Genomic DNA, 17,728 nt, shown 5'->3' with positions numbered 1-17,728 from the left:
TGGCAGAGGTAAAGGATGTGGAGATGCCGGTGATGGACTGGGGTTGACAATTGTAAACAATTTTACAACACCAAGTTATAGTCCAGCAATTTTATTTTAAATTCACAAGCTTTCGGAGGCTTCCTCCTTCGTCAAAATTGCTGGACTATAACTTGGTGTTGTAAAATTGTTTACAAGAGGTAAAGGAGGCAAAGGACTGGGCAAAGGCGGAGCAAAGCGGCACCGGAAAGTGCTTCGTGATAACATGCAGGGGATCACCAAACCACCCATCCGCCGCCTGGCTCGCCGTGGCGGTGTCAAGCGGATCTCGGGTCTGATCTACGAGGAAACCCGCGGGGTGCTGAAGGTTTTCCTGGAGAATGTGATCAGGGAGGCGGTCACCTACACTGAACACGCCAAGCGCAAGACGGTCACTGCCATGGATGTGGTGTACGCTCTGAAACGGCAGGGCCGCACTCTCTATGGATTCGGCGGCTGAACAACTCGACCCTTTCAAACCGGACACAAAACAAAGGCTCTTCTAAGAGCCACCCACCGCCTCACAGAGAGAGCACTGACCTGGGAACGGGGAGAGGAAAGATCTCGGGATGGGGAAGCAGTTTCCGATATTTAATTATTATGGGGAGATTCCCCAACACTCGGTACAGGGAGATCAGAAACAACGGCCCGGGTTCTGGGCCATCCCGAGAGAAGGAGCGGAATTCCCGTTTCACGGTATAAATGAACAGGCGGTGATACAGAGTCATAGAATCATAGAATCATAGAAGTTACAACATGGAAACAGGCCCTTCGGCCCAACATGTCCATGTCGCCCAGTTTATACCACTAAGCTAGTCCCAATTGCCTGCACTTGGCCCATATCCCTCGATACCCATCTTCCCCATGTAACTGTCCAAATGCTTTTTAAAAGACAAAATTGTACCCGCCTCTACTACTGCCTCTGGCAGCTCGTTCCAGACACTCACCACCCTTTGAGTGAAAAAATTGCCCCTCTGGATCCTTTTGTATCTCTCCCCTCTCACCTTAAATCTGTGCCCCCTCGTTATAGACTCCCCTACCTTTGGGAAAAGATTTTGACTATCGACCTTATCTATGCCCCTCATTATTTTATAGACTTCTATAAGATCACCCCTTAACCTCCTACTCTCCAGGGAATAAAGTCCCAGTCTGTCTAACCTCTCCCTGTAAGTCAAACCATCAAGTCCCGGTAGCATCCTAGTAAATCTTTTCTGCACTCTTTCTAGTTTAATAATATCCTTTCTATAATAGGGTGACCAGAACTGTACACAGTACTCCAAGTGTGGCCTCACCAATGCCCTGTACAACTTCAACAAGACATCCCAACTCCTGTATTCAATGTTCTGACCAATGAAACCAAGCATGCTGAATGCCTTCTTCACCACCCTATCCACCTGTGACTCCACTTTCAAGGAGCTATGAATCTGTACTCCCAGATCTCTTTGTTCTATAACTCTCCCCAACGCCCTACCATTAACGGAGTAGGTCCTGGCCCGATTCGATCTACCAAAATGCATCACCTCACATTTATCTAAATTAAACTCCATCTGCCATTCATCGGCCCACTGGCCTAATTTATCAAGATCCCGTTGCAATCCTAGATAACCTTCTTCACTGTCCACAATGCCACCAATCTTGGTGTCATCTGCAAACTTACTAACCATGCCTCCTAAATTCTCATCCAAATCATTAATATAAATAACAAATAATTAATATAAATAACAAACATTATATTATATTCCCCAGACATTACATTCTCCGCTCAGAGTAAAATCCCGCCTCACTCCCTCTCCCGCTGTGTCCTCTCTGCTCGGTCTTTATTTCCTGCCATCATTCAATTATCAGTTCGACGTGAAGTTTCTGTTTGAGGAGCGGTTCACCGGGCCGGAACTGGCGGGATTTTTGAAATTGAAGCTGGACTTTGTCCCGTTACGGAAAGCAATGACCGGGGCTTTATTCCCGCCCTTTTACAGACAGGTCAGAGAATGAACCGGAATGTGAAACAGCCTGAGATTTGAGCTGAGGAGTGGGAAATAATGGAGATTATAAAGAGAGAGATTCTTAAATTGCTGGAGGGAAATTAGATTTTCTTGAAACTGTTATTTGATGCTCTGAAATTGGCGGGCTTTTTGAAATTGAAGATTAATTTCAGCTCAGCCAATTGGGGCCCAATATCTCCCGCCGTTTCGGTCTGACTGTTGGAGTTCGGATCAAACCTGCGAATCACAGTCCCTCCCTGACAGGGTGTGGGACTGAAGCCAATCAGTGGCCAGGGGCGGATCCCCTTAGACCCTTTATAAGGCGGCCCCAGAGCTGACTCCGTATTAACAGTCTTTGTGTCTCAGGTTGTGTTGAGATCTGTTCAGAAAATGGCCAGGACCAAGCAGACAGCGCGCAAATCGACCGGCGGGAAAGCTCCTCGCAAACAGTTGGCTACCAAAGCGGCCCGGAAGAGCGCTCCAGCCACGGGCGGAGTGAAGAAGCCTCATCGCTACAGACCCGGCACTGTGGCTCTGAGGGAGATCCGGCGCTACCAGAAATCCACCGAGCTGCTGATCCGCAAACTGCCCTTCCAGCGCCTGGTGCGAGAGATCGCTCAGGACTTCAAGACAGACCTGCGCTTCCAGAGCTCGGCCGTCATGGCCCTGCAGGAGGCCAGCGAGGCTTACCTGGTGGGGCTGTTTGAGGACACCAACCTGTGCGCCATCCACGCCAAGCGAGTCACCATCATGCCCAAAGACATCCAGCTGGCCCGCCGCATTCGCGGGGAACGCGCCTAAACCCGACCCGGCTTCAGCACCAAGTGCAACAAAGGCTCTTTTCAGAGCCACCAAATCGGCGATGGAAAGAGCTGTGATCTCCTGGGTTGAAATGGCAGGGCCGTGAGAAATTTGCTTAAATGGGAAATGTATAAAGAGGAAGGAGCAGATATCAGACGGACATGGACAGAATAAATACCTCACTCACATCCAAACACAAATTTCACTCACATTCTTAATTCAGCGATCGATGATACAATAAACAGCACATTCAGCATCTGTTGTACAAGTCTGGGTAAAATAACAACACTCTACCAGTGTTATCCGACGACGGAACAGTAATATTAAGCGTCCCTGGTATTTCTGTATCCCACCCGCCCAGTTGACAATTCTGACGGTTCTGGTATTTTGTCTCATTCACCAGACAAACTGCAAATTTCAATCTATTGGAGGTTGGCGACATCTGCGGTCCGGAACGAGTACTGCAACAGACCGATATGGATCATTTGTATTTTACAAATTATTGTTCGTTTCCAGAATCGGAATCAAGTCCTTATCAAATTAATTCCTGACCCTACAGATAGTAACCAGCTTTGTGTATCTTTGGGAGGCAGTAGAAGTCTCCCACGCGGGGATTACGTGGGATGAGAGTGCGTCGGATGCTTTGAAGGTCTGGATCGAAGGTCTTGATCAGTTTGTTGAGCTGGTGGGTGTGTTCTTTGGTCGGATCTGCGGGTAACCGTCTGTAGTGTTCCTGGTTGTCCAGTTGTCGGTATGCTTCTTTGCAATAGTCCGTTCTGTTCTGTATGACGATGGCTCCTCCTTTGTCCGCTGGTTTGATGACGATGTTGCGGTTGGTCTTGAGAGCGTTGATGGCGTTGCGTTGTGCTCGGGTGACATTCTGGACTGTCTTCTGAGTGCGGCTGATGAATCTGGCATTGACGCATTTCCTGACAGCTTGAGTATACATGTCCAGCTGAGGGCAGCGACCCTCCGGAGGAGTCCAGTTTGACTCTTTCCTCTTCGGTTGCTGTACCGCGGATCCCTCTGTCTGCTGTTCCGGATCGTCGATTGTCTCATTGGGTTCGCTGCTGAAATCTTGGGGTTTGTGGTAGAATTCCCGGAGCCTCATTCTCCTGATGAATTCCTCTGTGTCCGCCGCGAGACTAGTGGGGTCCATTTTGGTAGTGGGGCAGAAATTGAGCCCTCGGCTGAGAACTTCGATTTCGTCTTGTTGAAGGGTGTGGTCGGATAAATTGACAATAGACTTCCCTGTGGTTGCAACCGTGGTACCAGGGGAAGCTTGGTCGTTGCTGGTGGTGATGCCGGGTTTCTCAAGCTTCCTGCTCTTGGTTTTCATGTAGGCAGCGTAGTTCCGTTGCCTCGTCTGTTTGGCGGTATAACGTAGCTGGTCTGCTGTGTCCTGAGTACAGGTTGAGAGTATGGACTCTATCTTGGTTTCGAGGTTGTGGCGTCTGCTGTAGAGTTGGTGTATGAGATGGTTGCGGAGTGTGCGAGAGGTACGGCGGCAGAGTCTCTCAGCGTAATCCGAGTTGTATGTGGACTTGAGTGGGTTCGTGATCTGGAGTCCTTTCGGGATCTTGTCTGCTTTCTTGCAGCTCTGTAAAAACTTGATGTCTGTGTCTAAATGCGCGATCTTCTTGGATATCCTTTCCACTGTGAGCCGGCAGTTTGTGGTGTCGATGGTAGTCATGATGTGGAGATGCCGGTGATGGACTGGGGTTCCTCAGTATAGACAGTATCCCCTCAATCAATTACCAGAATTTAACACAGCATTACAAGTAGTGTTTGGTCCAACAAAATGTACTTACAGCTCGTCTCCATTCCCAGTTTTTCTAAATCCCACCCGTACAATATAATGTGAAGAATGAGATTATCTTCTGTCCCTCTCTCATCTGTAAACTTCAATGACCCGGGGTTTGGGGACATCTACTGGCCGGAAGCAGAACTGCAACAGTTCGGAACAAATTGCTGAAACCGGACAATGTGCAGTGTGAGCGTGTTTGTGATTTGTGGCAGGTATTAAATCTGATTTTTTTTTAAACCCGCCCATTAACATTTCTTGTTTGTTATTGAACAGTAAACAGAGCCAGACAGTAAGGATGTGGGGTGTTATACAAAGAGCATCTATTGCAGGCATCATGTGAGAAGTTTGAAGGACACATTTTAAACAGTGGCTGTTTTGTTTCGGTTGAATGGTTAGTCCCAAGGGAGAGGGGATTAGAAATCTGATATGTGCAAAGCTCCCCGGCCCATCGGGTAGTCCCATTGATGGATCAGTGCAGGGGGTGGGCCGTGTTTGGATGTCACTAAATTGTTGTAAAACAGCCCAACACACCTGGTGTGCAGAAGCTGAGTGCTGCAGTACTGCAGTGGAGTCAGACACTGACACTGTTTGTATCGCTGGTTTTGATTTGTGGATATTACAATGATTATTAACAGAGATTCAATCGATCACTTTTGTATTTTCTACCTCACCTGTTCTTGAATTACAAGAGATACTTTTTCTTCCAGAGGCAAATCCTTGAAGGACCCAGAATCAGTGTGATGTTTCCTCCACTCGAGGCACAAGGAACAGTGCAGCCAGCTCCTTCTCACACACAGTATGTACATTATCACTCACAGAGCACAGAGACACAGACAGGTCATCAGTCCCACATTCTCAGACAAGCAGAAATATTTAATCCTACACTGATCCCAATCCAACAGTCAAACAGAGCAGGAGAGATAGACGGAATTTCCATTTCACAACAACTCAGCACCACTGACCGGCAGATAAATAATTCCCAGTCCAAAATCACACCCAGTATCAGATTGAAAGGCACTGTGTCAATCTCATATTAGTTCAGCCTTAGCTACAAATTAAATACCAGATAGAACTGACACATGGTACCGATTGATAGATACAGAATCAATCACAATAGTGTACCCCGAGATTCAAATTAAATACCAGCCCACAACTCACACACATTATGAGCTTAAAGATGCAGTATTCATGACAATATTGGACACTAAGATATAAATTAGATACCAGTTCAGATGTTACCCATATTTGCATCACATATATGTCCAAAAATCTCATAGTGTCTGAATGAAATGTACAGTTTCAATTCCTTTACCGGAGACTGTGTTGCACATTAGATACAAGTCCAAAATTCTCATACAGTATCAGATTGAAAGATACAGTATCAATTCCATTAATGCAGACTGAGCTACACATCACATACCAGTCTAAATATCTCTGTGTCAGATTGAAAGATACAGTTTCGAATTGATTAGTACAGACTGACCCACACGTTACATACCAGGATACAAATCTCACACAGTATCTGACTGAAAGATACAGTATCAATCCCATTAGTGCAGACTGAGCTGCACATTAGATACCAGTCCAGAAATCACATTCAGGGTCATGCTGAAAGATGCAGTTTGAATTCCATTTGTGCAGACTGAGCTACACAACAGACACCAGCCCAAAAATCTCTGTGTCAGATTGAAAGATACAGTATCAATTCCATTAGTGCAGATTGAGCTACACATTATATGTGGTCCAAAATTCGAATAGAGTATCATACTGAAAGATACAGTATCAATTCCATTAGTGCCGATTGAGCTTCACATTTTTATGGTCCAACATTCGAATACATTATCGTACTGAAAGATACAGTATAAATCCTATTCATGTTGACTAAGCTACACATTGCAAACCAGTCCAATAATCAGATCAACTCATGCTGAAAGGTACGGCATCAATACCATTATTGCAGACTGAGTTATTCCTTACACACAAGTCCAAATACAGCACACAGTGTCAGACTGAAAGATACAGTATCAATCCCATTAATGCAGACTGAACTACACATTAAATACCAGTCCAAAAATCACACAGTGTCAGCTTGAAAGATAAAGTATCAATTCCACTAGCCCAGACTGAGCTACACAATAAATACCAGTCCAATAGTTTCACAGTAAGGTATTGAAATGTACATTATCATTTAAAATAGTCTTCACAGAAATTAAGATATAATCCTACATCAAAACTCACAAACATTGTTTGATTAAAACAAAATCCAAAAGTGTATCCATAATTACAAATTAACGCTAGAAAAAGGACGATGCAGACATTCATGTATTAAAGACACAGTTTCATGCAACATACTGCAACCTGAAATAAAAATACAGAACGAATCCAGACTTGCACTTTGTCCCAGAGATTGAGTTACAGAATAAATCCTACGCTGAGATATAATACCAGAGACTGACTGTCACAGAATGAATCCCACACTCACAGGCAGCACCAGAGTCTGACAGATTCAGAATGAATCCCACACTCACACACAGCACCAGAGACTGACAGATACAGAATGAATCCCACACTCACACACAGTATCAGAGACTGACAGATTCAGAATGAATCCCACACTCACACACAGCACCAGAGACTGACAGATTCAGAATGAATCCCACACTCACACACAGTACCTGAGACTGACAGATACAGAGTAAATCCTACATTCACACACAGTACCAAAGACTGACAAATTCAGAATTAATCCCTCACTCACACACAGTACCAGAGACTGACAGATACAGAGTAAATCCCACACTCACATAAAGTACCGAAGACTGACAGATATTTTATGAATCTCACACTCACACACAGTACCTGAGTCTGACAGATACAGAGTTAATCCTAAATTCACACACAGTACCAGAGACTGACAAATTCAGAATTAATCCCACAATCACACACAGTACCAGAGACTGACAGATTCAGAATTAGTCCCACAATCACACACAGTACCAGAGAATGACAGATACAGAGTAAATCCCACACTCACATACAGTACCGGAGACTGACAGATACAGAGTAAATCCCACACTCACATACAGTACTGGAGACTGACAGATATATTATGAATCTCACACTCACGCACAGTACCACAGACTGACAGGTTCAGAATAAATCTCACACTCACACACAGTACCAGAGACTGACGGATACAGAATAAATCCCACACTCACACACAGTACCAGAGACTGAAGAAAGAGAATTAATCTCAAACTCACAGACAGCACTGGAGACTGACAGATAAAGAATGAATATACAGTCTGACATCTACTGGCCGTAAGGAAGAACTGTAACAGAGTGGAACAAATTCACATTGTCTGTCGTTGTGACAGATTCAGGACAAAGTGCAATGTGAGGAAATAGTTTCTCTCTGTAACTTCTACTCTCGTATTTTTTCATATTTTGACAGTGAAATATTAAGACAATTGATTCAGAATAAAGTTTTTGTTTTACTCATTCGATAGTTGTGAATTTGCCCCATTATATTTCACTGTACATTGCGCAATATTTCTGTCTGATTTCTCAGGACACGATTTAGATTAATACAAATAAACCGAACTGAAACAGAAATAAAAACTGAGCATAAAGCTGGAAGTTTTAATGGCGACCGTCAAAGGTGAAAGGGATAAAATAGAGAGAAAAAAATACCAAAAATGCTGGAAATACTCAGCAGGTCCGGCAGCATCTGTGGAGAAGGGAAGCTCGGGTTAACGGTTCAGGACTATGACCCTTCTATAGATCAGAAAGGTTAATCCGACATAATTTAAATAAGGAACGGGAATCAGCAGAGGGAAAAACTTCAGAAAATCAATTAATTTCACTGAATCCGGACAATTGTGTCCAATATCCACAGTACAGATCATAGGAAATAATAATAAAAAGGGACAGAGATCAATTCAACATTATGGGGGATATAAATGAGCTTTAAAAGTATTTTTTCAAATGTAAATTACACCCGTTTGTGTTTTGGAAACACGATCCCTCTGAACAGCATCAAATTCGGTTCCAGTCTTGGTGTTTCTGAATTAAGCGAACTGTGATTCAAACCTGTTGGAATTAACTGTTTGGAAGGCAGCTCTGCTCACCATTGTAGCACTTTGTTCACTACGAGGGAGAAATAGAGCGTTTCTGTGGAGTTTGGGTTTTGACTTTCTGGCACTTTAATCACAGACAATAAATATTTCCCAAACACCAGCCCCTGAACAGACACAACAAGCTGGTGGAATTTCTCCTTTATAAATATTAAATAAGAAACGGCCAGGAAGATTTCACAAGAACAATTGGGGAAGCAAAGAGGAACTACGAAATTAAATTATCAAGGAATATCAAAACAAATAGTAAATTATTCTCCAGACGCATAAATAAAACAGGGAAAATCAGAATAGCTTCAGTGCCACAAAGGAATGCACAAAATAAACTCACAGGTAACGTAAGTGAAATGGCAGAAATGTTAAATGATTACTTTGCCTCAGTATTTACCCGGGAGATTAACAGGGTGAACATGATATTAGAGGAAGGGGTCAATAAAGATATCAAGACATTTAAGTTAGAAAGGGTGGTTAAACTCCTGGTCCAGATGGATTCCATCTGCACATATTAAATGAAGCAAGGGAAGAGATAGCAGAGGCACTGTAACAGATATAGAAAAAAATCATCACAAAAAGGAATAGTGCCAGAGGACTGGATGACAGTTAATGAGATTCTTATATTTTAAAACAGGAGATAGAACAAGTCCAGGGAACTATAGACCAGTTAACTGGAGGTCGGTGGTAGGAATGATCATGGAATTCTTTACTCAATGAAGCAATAGAAAAACATCTGAAAACCGAAAATATAATAAAGAATAGTCAGCACGGATTTTAGAAAGGGAAGGTTTAACAGTTTGGCACAAGGTTTGACAGTTTAAATTACAGTTCAACATAACTTATCTGCTTTTCAATTCCATTCCTCTAGAAATAAACCCCAGTGTTGTGTTTGCTTTCTGTGGCCTCATCAACCTGTGTTGCTACTTTTAATGATTTGTCAATCTGTACCCCTAAATCCCTTTGCTCTTCTACCCCATTTAGGCTCTTATTTTCAAAGCAGTGCTTGGCCTCCTTATTCCCCAGAGCAAAATGCACCACCTCAAAACTTTTGATAAGGAAATTCAAAGGCCATTTACACGGCCTTTCGGCAAGCTTATTCAAGTCTTCTTGTATTTTGTCGCAGTCTTCCTCAGTATCGACAACAACCGCTAAATTAATTACAAGAATTTAACACAGCATTAAAACTAATGTTTGATCTAACAAAATGTACTTGCAGCTCGTCTCCATTCCCAGTTTTTCTAAATCCCACCCGTGCAATATAATGTGAAGAATGAGTTTATCTTCTGTCCCTCTCTCATCTGTAAACTTCAATGACCCGGGGTTTGGGGACATCTACTGGCCGGAAGCAGAACTGCAACAGTTCGGAACAAATTGCTGAAACCGGACAATGTGCAGTGTGAGCGTGTTTGTGATTTGTGGCAGGTATTAAATCTGATTGGTTTCTTCAGATATCCAGTCAGAGAGTTACAGTTAATAATTATTGTGACCTCACTCCCAATGAACCAATCACAATCATTGCCTTCCCCCATCCCTCATTACCATTGGGCTGTGGGGCTGCCTATTTAATCCGAGCTCGGAGCGGATTTGGGTCATTTCTGGGTCTGAAATTGAGTTTGAAAATGCCTGAGGACAAGAAAGCAGCTCCCAAGAAGGGCGCCAAGAAAACCTTGAGTAAAGCACCAGCCAAGGGCGGCAAGAAGCGGAGAAAGTCGAGGAAGGAGAGTTACTCCATCTACGTCTACAAAGTGATGAAGCAGGTTCACCCCGACACCGGCATCTCCTCCAAGGCCATGAGCATCATGAACTCCTTTGTGAACGATATTTTCGAGCGCATCGCGGGTGAGGCTTCCCGCCTGGCCCATTATAATAAACGGCACACCATCAGCTCCCGGGAGATCCAGACCGCCGTGCGCCTGCTGCTGCCCGGGGAACTGGCCAAGCACGCCGTGTCGGAAGGGACAAAGGCGGTGACCAAGTACACCAGCTCCAAGTAAAACTCCACAATGTACTGAAAAAAAAACAACGGCTCTTTTAAGAGCCACCCACAACCTCTCTGAAGGAGCTGCATTTCCGATATATTTACATAGTATGTTTTTAACACCGCGATATTATTCCAATCGAAAACTGATACTCTACGCCGTTGAAATTTCTGACCCATAAACTGAACACGAGTTTCTGATCCGCTCCTTCCCATTAGCTTTGTTCTTACAGCGTTACTATTCCGGCGACGAACACACCCTGAATGACCCCTTAGCATTTCCATGATCTGTATGAATTCAGTCTCCCCACATTAAAAGCAAACCCACCCCTTGCAGAAACACAGCGGAGTCGGGGCAGAATGAGAACTCCGTCCGGGTCCCTCTTTTCACAGAAACACTCCCGGCCCTGTGAGAAGGGACCAATCTATAACGTGTCACTTTTATAAAGACTAAATTGAAACGTGTCCCTTCACGGAATGCTGTGAATGGAGATTTCGTCCCGAACGGTACAGTTTGAAAGCGATGAAAAATTAGCGATAATTTAAAGCAGATTTTAAAACGGCGCCAGCGATTGGTGACGGGGAGCGCTGAATAAGACAAGATAAAAAGAACGGGTTTAAAACCTTGTGCTCAGGGAGAACATTGATCGAAATCCGGTCCTTTACTACACTGAAATTGGCGGGTTTTTTGAAATTGATCAAATTCCTTGTCTGACCGTTGAGGCCGGAAAATCCCGCCCTCTTCTGATTCCCAGCTATCTGATTGGTTAATGAAATTGGCAAATGAGGTGTATTAAAGAACAACCAATCAGATGACCTTTCAGTCTACAAGAAGGGTAAATACGGAAATCATTCTTCATTCTTTGTGAAAGTGTTTGTGAGATTGTGGAAATGTCTGGAAGAGGAAAAACTGGCGGTAAAGCTCGGGCCAAGGCCAAGTCTCGCTCCTCCCGGGCCGGACTGCAGTTCCCTGTGGGCCGTGTTCACAGGCACCTACGAAAGGGGAACTACGCTGAACGTGTGGGTGCCGGAGCCCCGGTCTATCTGGCTGCTGTGCTCGAGTATCTGACGGCTGAAATCCTCGAGCTGGCCGGCAACGCGGCCCGGGACAACAAGAAGACCCGCATCATCCCCAGACACCTGCAGCTGGCCATCCGCAACGACGAGGAGCTCAACAAGCTGCTGGGACGGGTGACCATCGCCCAGGGCGGGGTGCTGCCTAATATCCAGGCCGTGCTGCTGCCGAAGAAAACCAGCACTGTGAGCTCCAAGAGCAAGTAAAGCGGCCAAGATTTAATCTGATAACCCAAAGGCTCTTTTCAGAGCCACCCACTGTATCTATGAAAGGGCTGGTTACTATCTGTAGGATCAGGAATTAATTTGATAAGGACTTGATTCCGATTCTAGAAACTAACAATAACTTGTTAAACACAAATGATCCATATCGGTCTGTTGCAGTACTCGCTTCCGGACCGCAGATGTCGCCAACCTCCAATAGATTGAAATTTGCAGTTTGTCTGGTGAATGAGACAAAATACCAGAACCGTCAGAATTGTTAACTGGGCGGGTGAAATAGAGAAATACCAGGGTCGCTAATTATTACAGTTCCGTCGTCGGATAACACAGGCTCAGTGTGTTATTTTACCCAGATTTGTACAACAGATGCTGACTAATGTGGTCTTTATTGTATCATCGATTGCTGAATTAAGAATGTGAGTGAAATTTGTGTTTGGTTGTGAGCGAGGTATTTATTCTGTCCCTGTCCGTCTGACATCAGTTCCTTCCACTTTATACATTTCCCATTTAAGCAAATTTATCACGGCCCTGCCATTTCAACCCAGGAGATCACAGCTCTTTCCATCGCCGATTTGGTGGCTCTGAAAAGAGCCTTTGTTGCACTTGGTGCTGAAGCCGGGTCGGGTTTAGGCGCGTTCCCCGCGGATGCGGCGGGCCAGCTGGATGTCTTTGGGCATGATGGTGACTCGCTTGGCGTGGATGGCGCACAGGTTGGTGTCCTCAAACAGCCCCACCAGGTAAGCCTCGCTGGCCTCCTGCAGGGCCATGACGGCCGAGCTCTGGAAGCGCAGGTCTGTCTTGAAGTCCTGAGCGATCTCTCGCACCAGGCGCTGGAAGGGCAGTTTGCGGATCAGCAGCTCGGTGGATTTCTGGTAGCGGCGGATCTCCCTCAGAGCCACAGTGCCGGGTCTGTAGCGATGAGGCTTCTTCACTCCGCCCGTGGCTGGAGCGCTCTTCCTCGCCGCTTTTGTAGCCAACTGTTTGCGAGGAGCTTTCCCGCCGGTCGATTTACGCGCCGTCTGCTTGGTCCTGGCCATATTCTGAACAGATCTCAACACAACCTGAGACACAAAGACTGTTAATACGGACTGCGCTCTGGGGCCGTCTTTTAAAGTGTCTAAGGGGATCCGCCCCTGTCCTGTGATTTGCTGACGTCCAACACCCTATCAGTGAGTGACGGTCCCGGGCCTGTGATTGGCAGGTTTGAACCGAGCTCCAACAGTCAGACCGAAACGGCGGGAGATATTGGGCCCCAATTGGCTGAGCTGAAATTAATCTTCAATTTCAAAAAGCCCGCCAATTTCAGAGCATCAAATAACAGTTTCAAGAAAATCTCATTTCCCTCCAGCAATTTAATAATCTCTCTCTTTATAATCTCCATTATTTCCCACTCCTCAGCTCAAACCTCAGGCTGTTTCACATTCCGGTTCATTCTCTGATCTGTCTGTAAACGGGCGGGAATAAAGCCCCGGTCATTGCTTTCCGTAACGGGACAAAGTCTAGCTTCAATTTCAAAAATCCCGCCAGTTCCGGCCCGGTGAACCGGTCCTCAAACAGAAACTTCACATCGAACTGATAATTGAATGAGGGCAGGAAATAAAGACCGAGCAGAGAGGACACAGCGGGAGAGGGAGTGAGGAGGGATTTTACTCTGAGCGGAGAATGTAATGTCTGGGGAAAGACTCTGGATCACCGCCTGTTCATTTATACCGTGAAACCGGGAATTCCGCTCCTTCTCTCGGGATGGCCAAGAACCCGGGCCGTTGTTTCTCATCTCCTTGTACCGAGTGTTGGGGAATCTCCCCATACTAATTAAACATCAGAAACTGCTTCCCCACTACTAGATCTTTCCTCTCCCCGTTCCCAGGTCAATGCTCTCTCTGTGAGATCTCCTTTACCTCTGCCAGACATTATGATTCTTCACTTAATTTGCTGATGAATTAATAAAGAACTGATGCTGGTTCCTTTTTTATGCAGCCTGCCCCGACCTGACTGAAACAGGCACAGGGAGAGAGAGGGAGGGGGGGGGAGACAGAGTGAGATATTAAACAGGGAGGGGAGGAGACAGAATGAGATATTAAACAGGGAGGGGAGGAGACAGAGTGAGATATTAAACAGGGAGGGGAGGAGAGAGTCAGAGTGACGGACAGAGCGGAGAGCGGCCTCTGATCTTCCAGCTCCACCTCCAGCTTTATCCACACGCCAATTTCAAACCGTTTATCGATAATAGAACCGAAACACAGCGCTCCGCACAAACCCTTACAGACTCGGGCTTCATATTCAAGGATTTCCACAAACCCGGAGCTTTTAAATAAGCCCCGTTACAATTAACAGTCAGTAATATTCCTGCCTAAATACAGTCCCTTCGATAACAAGTCAACCCGCCTCCTTCCATTTCAGTCCCAGACCCGATTCGATCTCCCCACACATCCCCTCCCAGACGGGTTCAGCAGTTTACAAACACTTTATTCCAGCTGATTTGAAGAATCTCATGTGTTGGGGTTTGAATTGTGATAGCGGCGGATCTCCGCCAGTTTTACCCTGTCACGGACTCTCGCCCTGAATCTGTGAGAATAAATGAACTGGGACTGGAGCCGAACACACGCCAGTTCCAGTGAGGCCCGGCCCGGACATCCCATTCTCTCCATTTTATTTCAGACAGTGGGGTCGGGCGGGGGATAGCGAATGTCAGCGAGTCACCAGGACCCTGGGTTTATTTGAAATGATTTCTATCTGAAATCTGAGCCCGGCCCCGGGACAGGAATCATCTCATTCCGGGATCAGCTCTTTTCTGAGAGACGTGGGTGGCTCTGAGAAGAGCCGTTGGGTTCAGATGGTCACAAGTTGCACTTGATTTTTTTACTTCTTTTTGCCCGCTGCTTTCTTAGGCTTTGCTGACTTCGGCTTGGGCTTGGCCCTCGCCCTCGGTTTTTCCACCTTCTTCGCCTTCGCCTTCACTGTCTTGGGGGTCTTGGGCTTCTTAGCCGCCGCTTTCTTCTTAATTGGAGATTTCGTCGCCTTTTTCGTGGTCGATTTCTTGACCGCTGGTTTCTTGGCCGTTAATTTCTTGACGGCTGTTTTTTTGGCCACTGGTTTCTTTCCGGGAGATTTCTTGGTCACTTGTTTCTTCACCTTCTTTACCACTTTTGCCTGGGTTTCCTTCTTAGCGACTCTGAAGGAGCCCGAGGCGCCCGTGCCCTTGATCTGCACCAGGGAGCCTTTTTCCACATTTCTCTTGATACTTAATTTGATCTGGGACCGGAGCTTCTCCACATCCAGGCCTTTGGTAGCCAGAACCTTCTTTATCGCGGCCAGGGATATCCCCTTGCGATCGTTGCAATCCCCCACAATCTTGAGGATCTGTTCGCCCAACGTGGGACCGGTGGACTTGGGTCGGGGAACCGCCTTCTTCTTCTTCGGAGCCTTGGGTGGAGCGGCGGCGGCGGCAGGAGGAGCCGTTTCGGCGGCTGCAGTGTCTGTCATGTCCAGGAATCTGCAGAAAATCTCTCTGACAGTCAGAGCTGGGTCAGAAATGAAACGAGAGGCGGCGGCACAGAGCAACTTAAAGGCACAGAGCGGACGGGGCGGAGACACCCTGCTGTCAGCTCCCGGCCCCTCCAGCCTCTCTGTGTTTCTCTCTCCTCTTAAACTCCCCGATTCCAATTCAAATCGGGCACTCCAGAGTCCCAGACTAGCCCCTTCCTATCTCTAACACCGGTATGTTTGCTGTCGAAAAACTTTCACCGGAATTAAAAGCACCAGTTTCGATTTAAACCCGTTTCATTGCTGCACTGATCGCGCTCTCTCACCCGATCGCTGACATGATCTCCGTTTTTCGGCTGAAATCTTGAATTGAATTCAAACTTTACCTTAAATTTCCACTTGGGAGCTCGGCAGGGGAGGAGGACGTTCCTTTGACAGGGATTTTTTTTATTTTACTCAAAATAGACTTGGAAATCCGGCGATGAGACCGGCCACACAAACACAGTGACATTAATCTAACCCGCCCGCCCCTTTAACACACTCTCTCTGACACAATGTTCACATCTTCACATTCACAGGACAAACTGTTCGCCAGATTGACAATTCCCGGGACAGGCTTTCCTCCCCGCTCGGCCTGTGCTGCAGATTCTCGGGGGTTAGTTGTAGTTTCCCAGCTCAGTAACTGTTAAACACTCCGAGGCCGGCGCTCCTCACAGTGTCTGATCCCCAGATTCAGGGACAGGAGTCAATCACAGCTGTGGTTGTGATTATCCATATCTGGTTTTACATTATTACATTGTCCGCACACAGAAATATGTTTGGTTGAGACGATAATACAAATTATCCGCTCTGGGCTCCTCCAGTCTCTGTCTTTCTCTCCCTCCTCCGAAACTGACTGACAGACAACAGTAACTGGTGTCCTATCCGTCCCATTCTCAACACCCAGAGACGGCCAGTTACTGAATAAATTCAACATTCATAGGCAGTCCAGTTTCAGACAGTTACAGGCTGTTTCTCTCCACCTTTCCTTTCTGGACTGGAGACTGATAAATGAACCGTCAGACCGGCTCATACAGAATAGAAGGGACAGTGACCGTCTCACCAACAGCACCGGAGGTCTGTTCACAGACACAGAATCAGTCTTTACCTTCCAACAGGGTGTTCATATTACGCTCAATAACACTATCCCGCTTTCATGTACAGCGCTGGAGAGAGAGAAATACAGACGGACAGATAAAGAGACAGACAGAGACAGGCACACAGACAAAGTATCATTCTCACACTTCCTCTCAGTGTGTCCGTTTCACACTCAGCAAACAGTATCCCACCTTCGTGTACAGCGCTGGAGAGATACAGACAGTCAGAGTATCAGCCAGACGCTTCCCATCAGTGTCCCTGTATCACGCTCAGCAGCAGTATTCCACCTTCATATGTTGCACATAAGAGAGAGAGAAACTGAAATGCAATGTCCCGTTTTCACCCAGTAACAAATTGGAAAATACTCCATTCCAATTGCCATTCCAAGCTGGAGTGACAGAAGATGCAGTCTCATCTCTCACTGATATTATTTCAAAGACAGACACATTATTAATCCCACTCTCAGGGACAGTGTCACGCATTTAACCCTCTCTTGCATGTTGTACCCTCTAAAATTTTGCAGCTCAGGGCCCTTCTGTATTTCTCTCAGTGACCGAGAGTTTCACTCCGATTGTAATAAACTGGGACTGTTGCCGTCAGATATTAATCCTACACGGTCCCAGCAAATACACCGACTCCCACTTTCCTCCCATGTTTCTCCAGGATTGGTTCGAGGAATCCGGCCTCCAGATACGGAGTCACAAGTTTCTTTATCAGTAAAGGGACCAAGAATGAACAGAACCAATTGGCTCATTTCACAGCCGCCCACTTTATCTCTGAAAGACTCTTTTCCATCAAAAGATACCGAGAGAAACAGCAGAGATTGTAAAGTCAGTCTGGATTCCAGCGTCAGGCACTGGTGGAATCCCATCTGTTTTCCATTCTGGTGCCTGTTCCTGCACTGCCTGTGGACCCCATTCCCTCTGACCTTTCCCCCAGACCCACTTCCTTTGCTCAGACTCGGAAAAATTCCAATTGGGGAAAGTTTCCATCGATTTTTGTATTGGGAATTAAACCAGAAATCTGCGCATGCGCGACTCAGCCCCGCCTCCAGCGCTGATTGTTGGTGAGCAGAAGAGCGCATGCGCGCTCCCCTCCC

This window comes from Heptranchias perlo, unplaced genomic scaffold (genome assembly GCF_035084215.1).
Source record: "Heptranchias perlo isolate sHepPer1 unplaced genomic scaffold, sHepPer1.hap1 HAP1_SCAFFOLD_70, whole genome shotgun sequence".
Classification (NCBI taxonomy): Eukaryota; Metazoa; Chordata; class Chondrichthyes; order Hexanchiformes; family Hexanchidae; genus Heptranchias; species Heptranchias perlo.
This window is presented reverse-complemented; position numbering follows the sequence as displayed.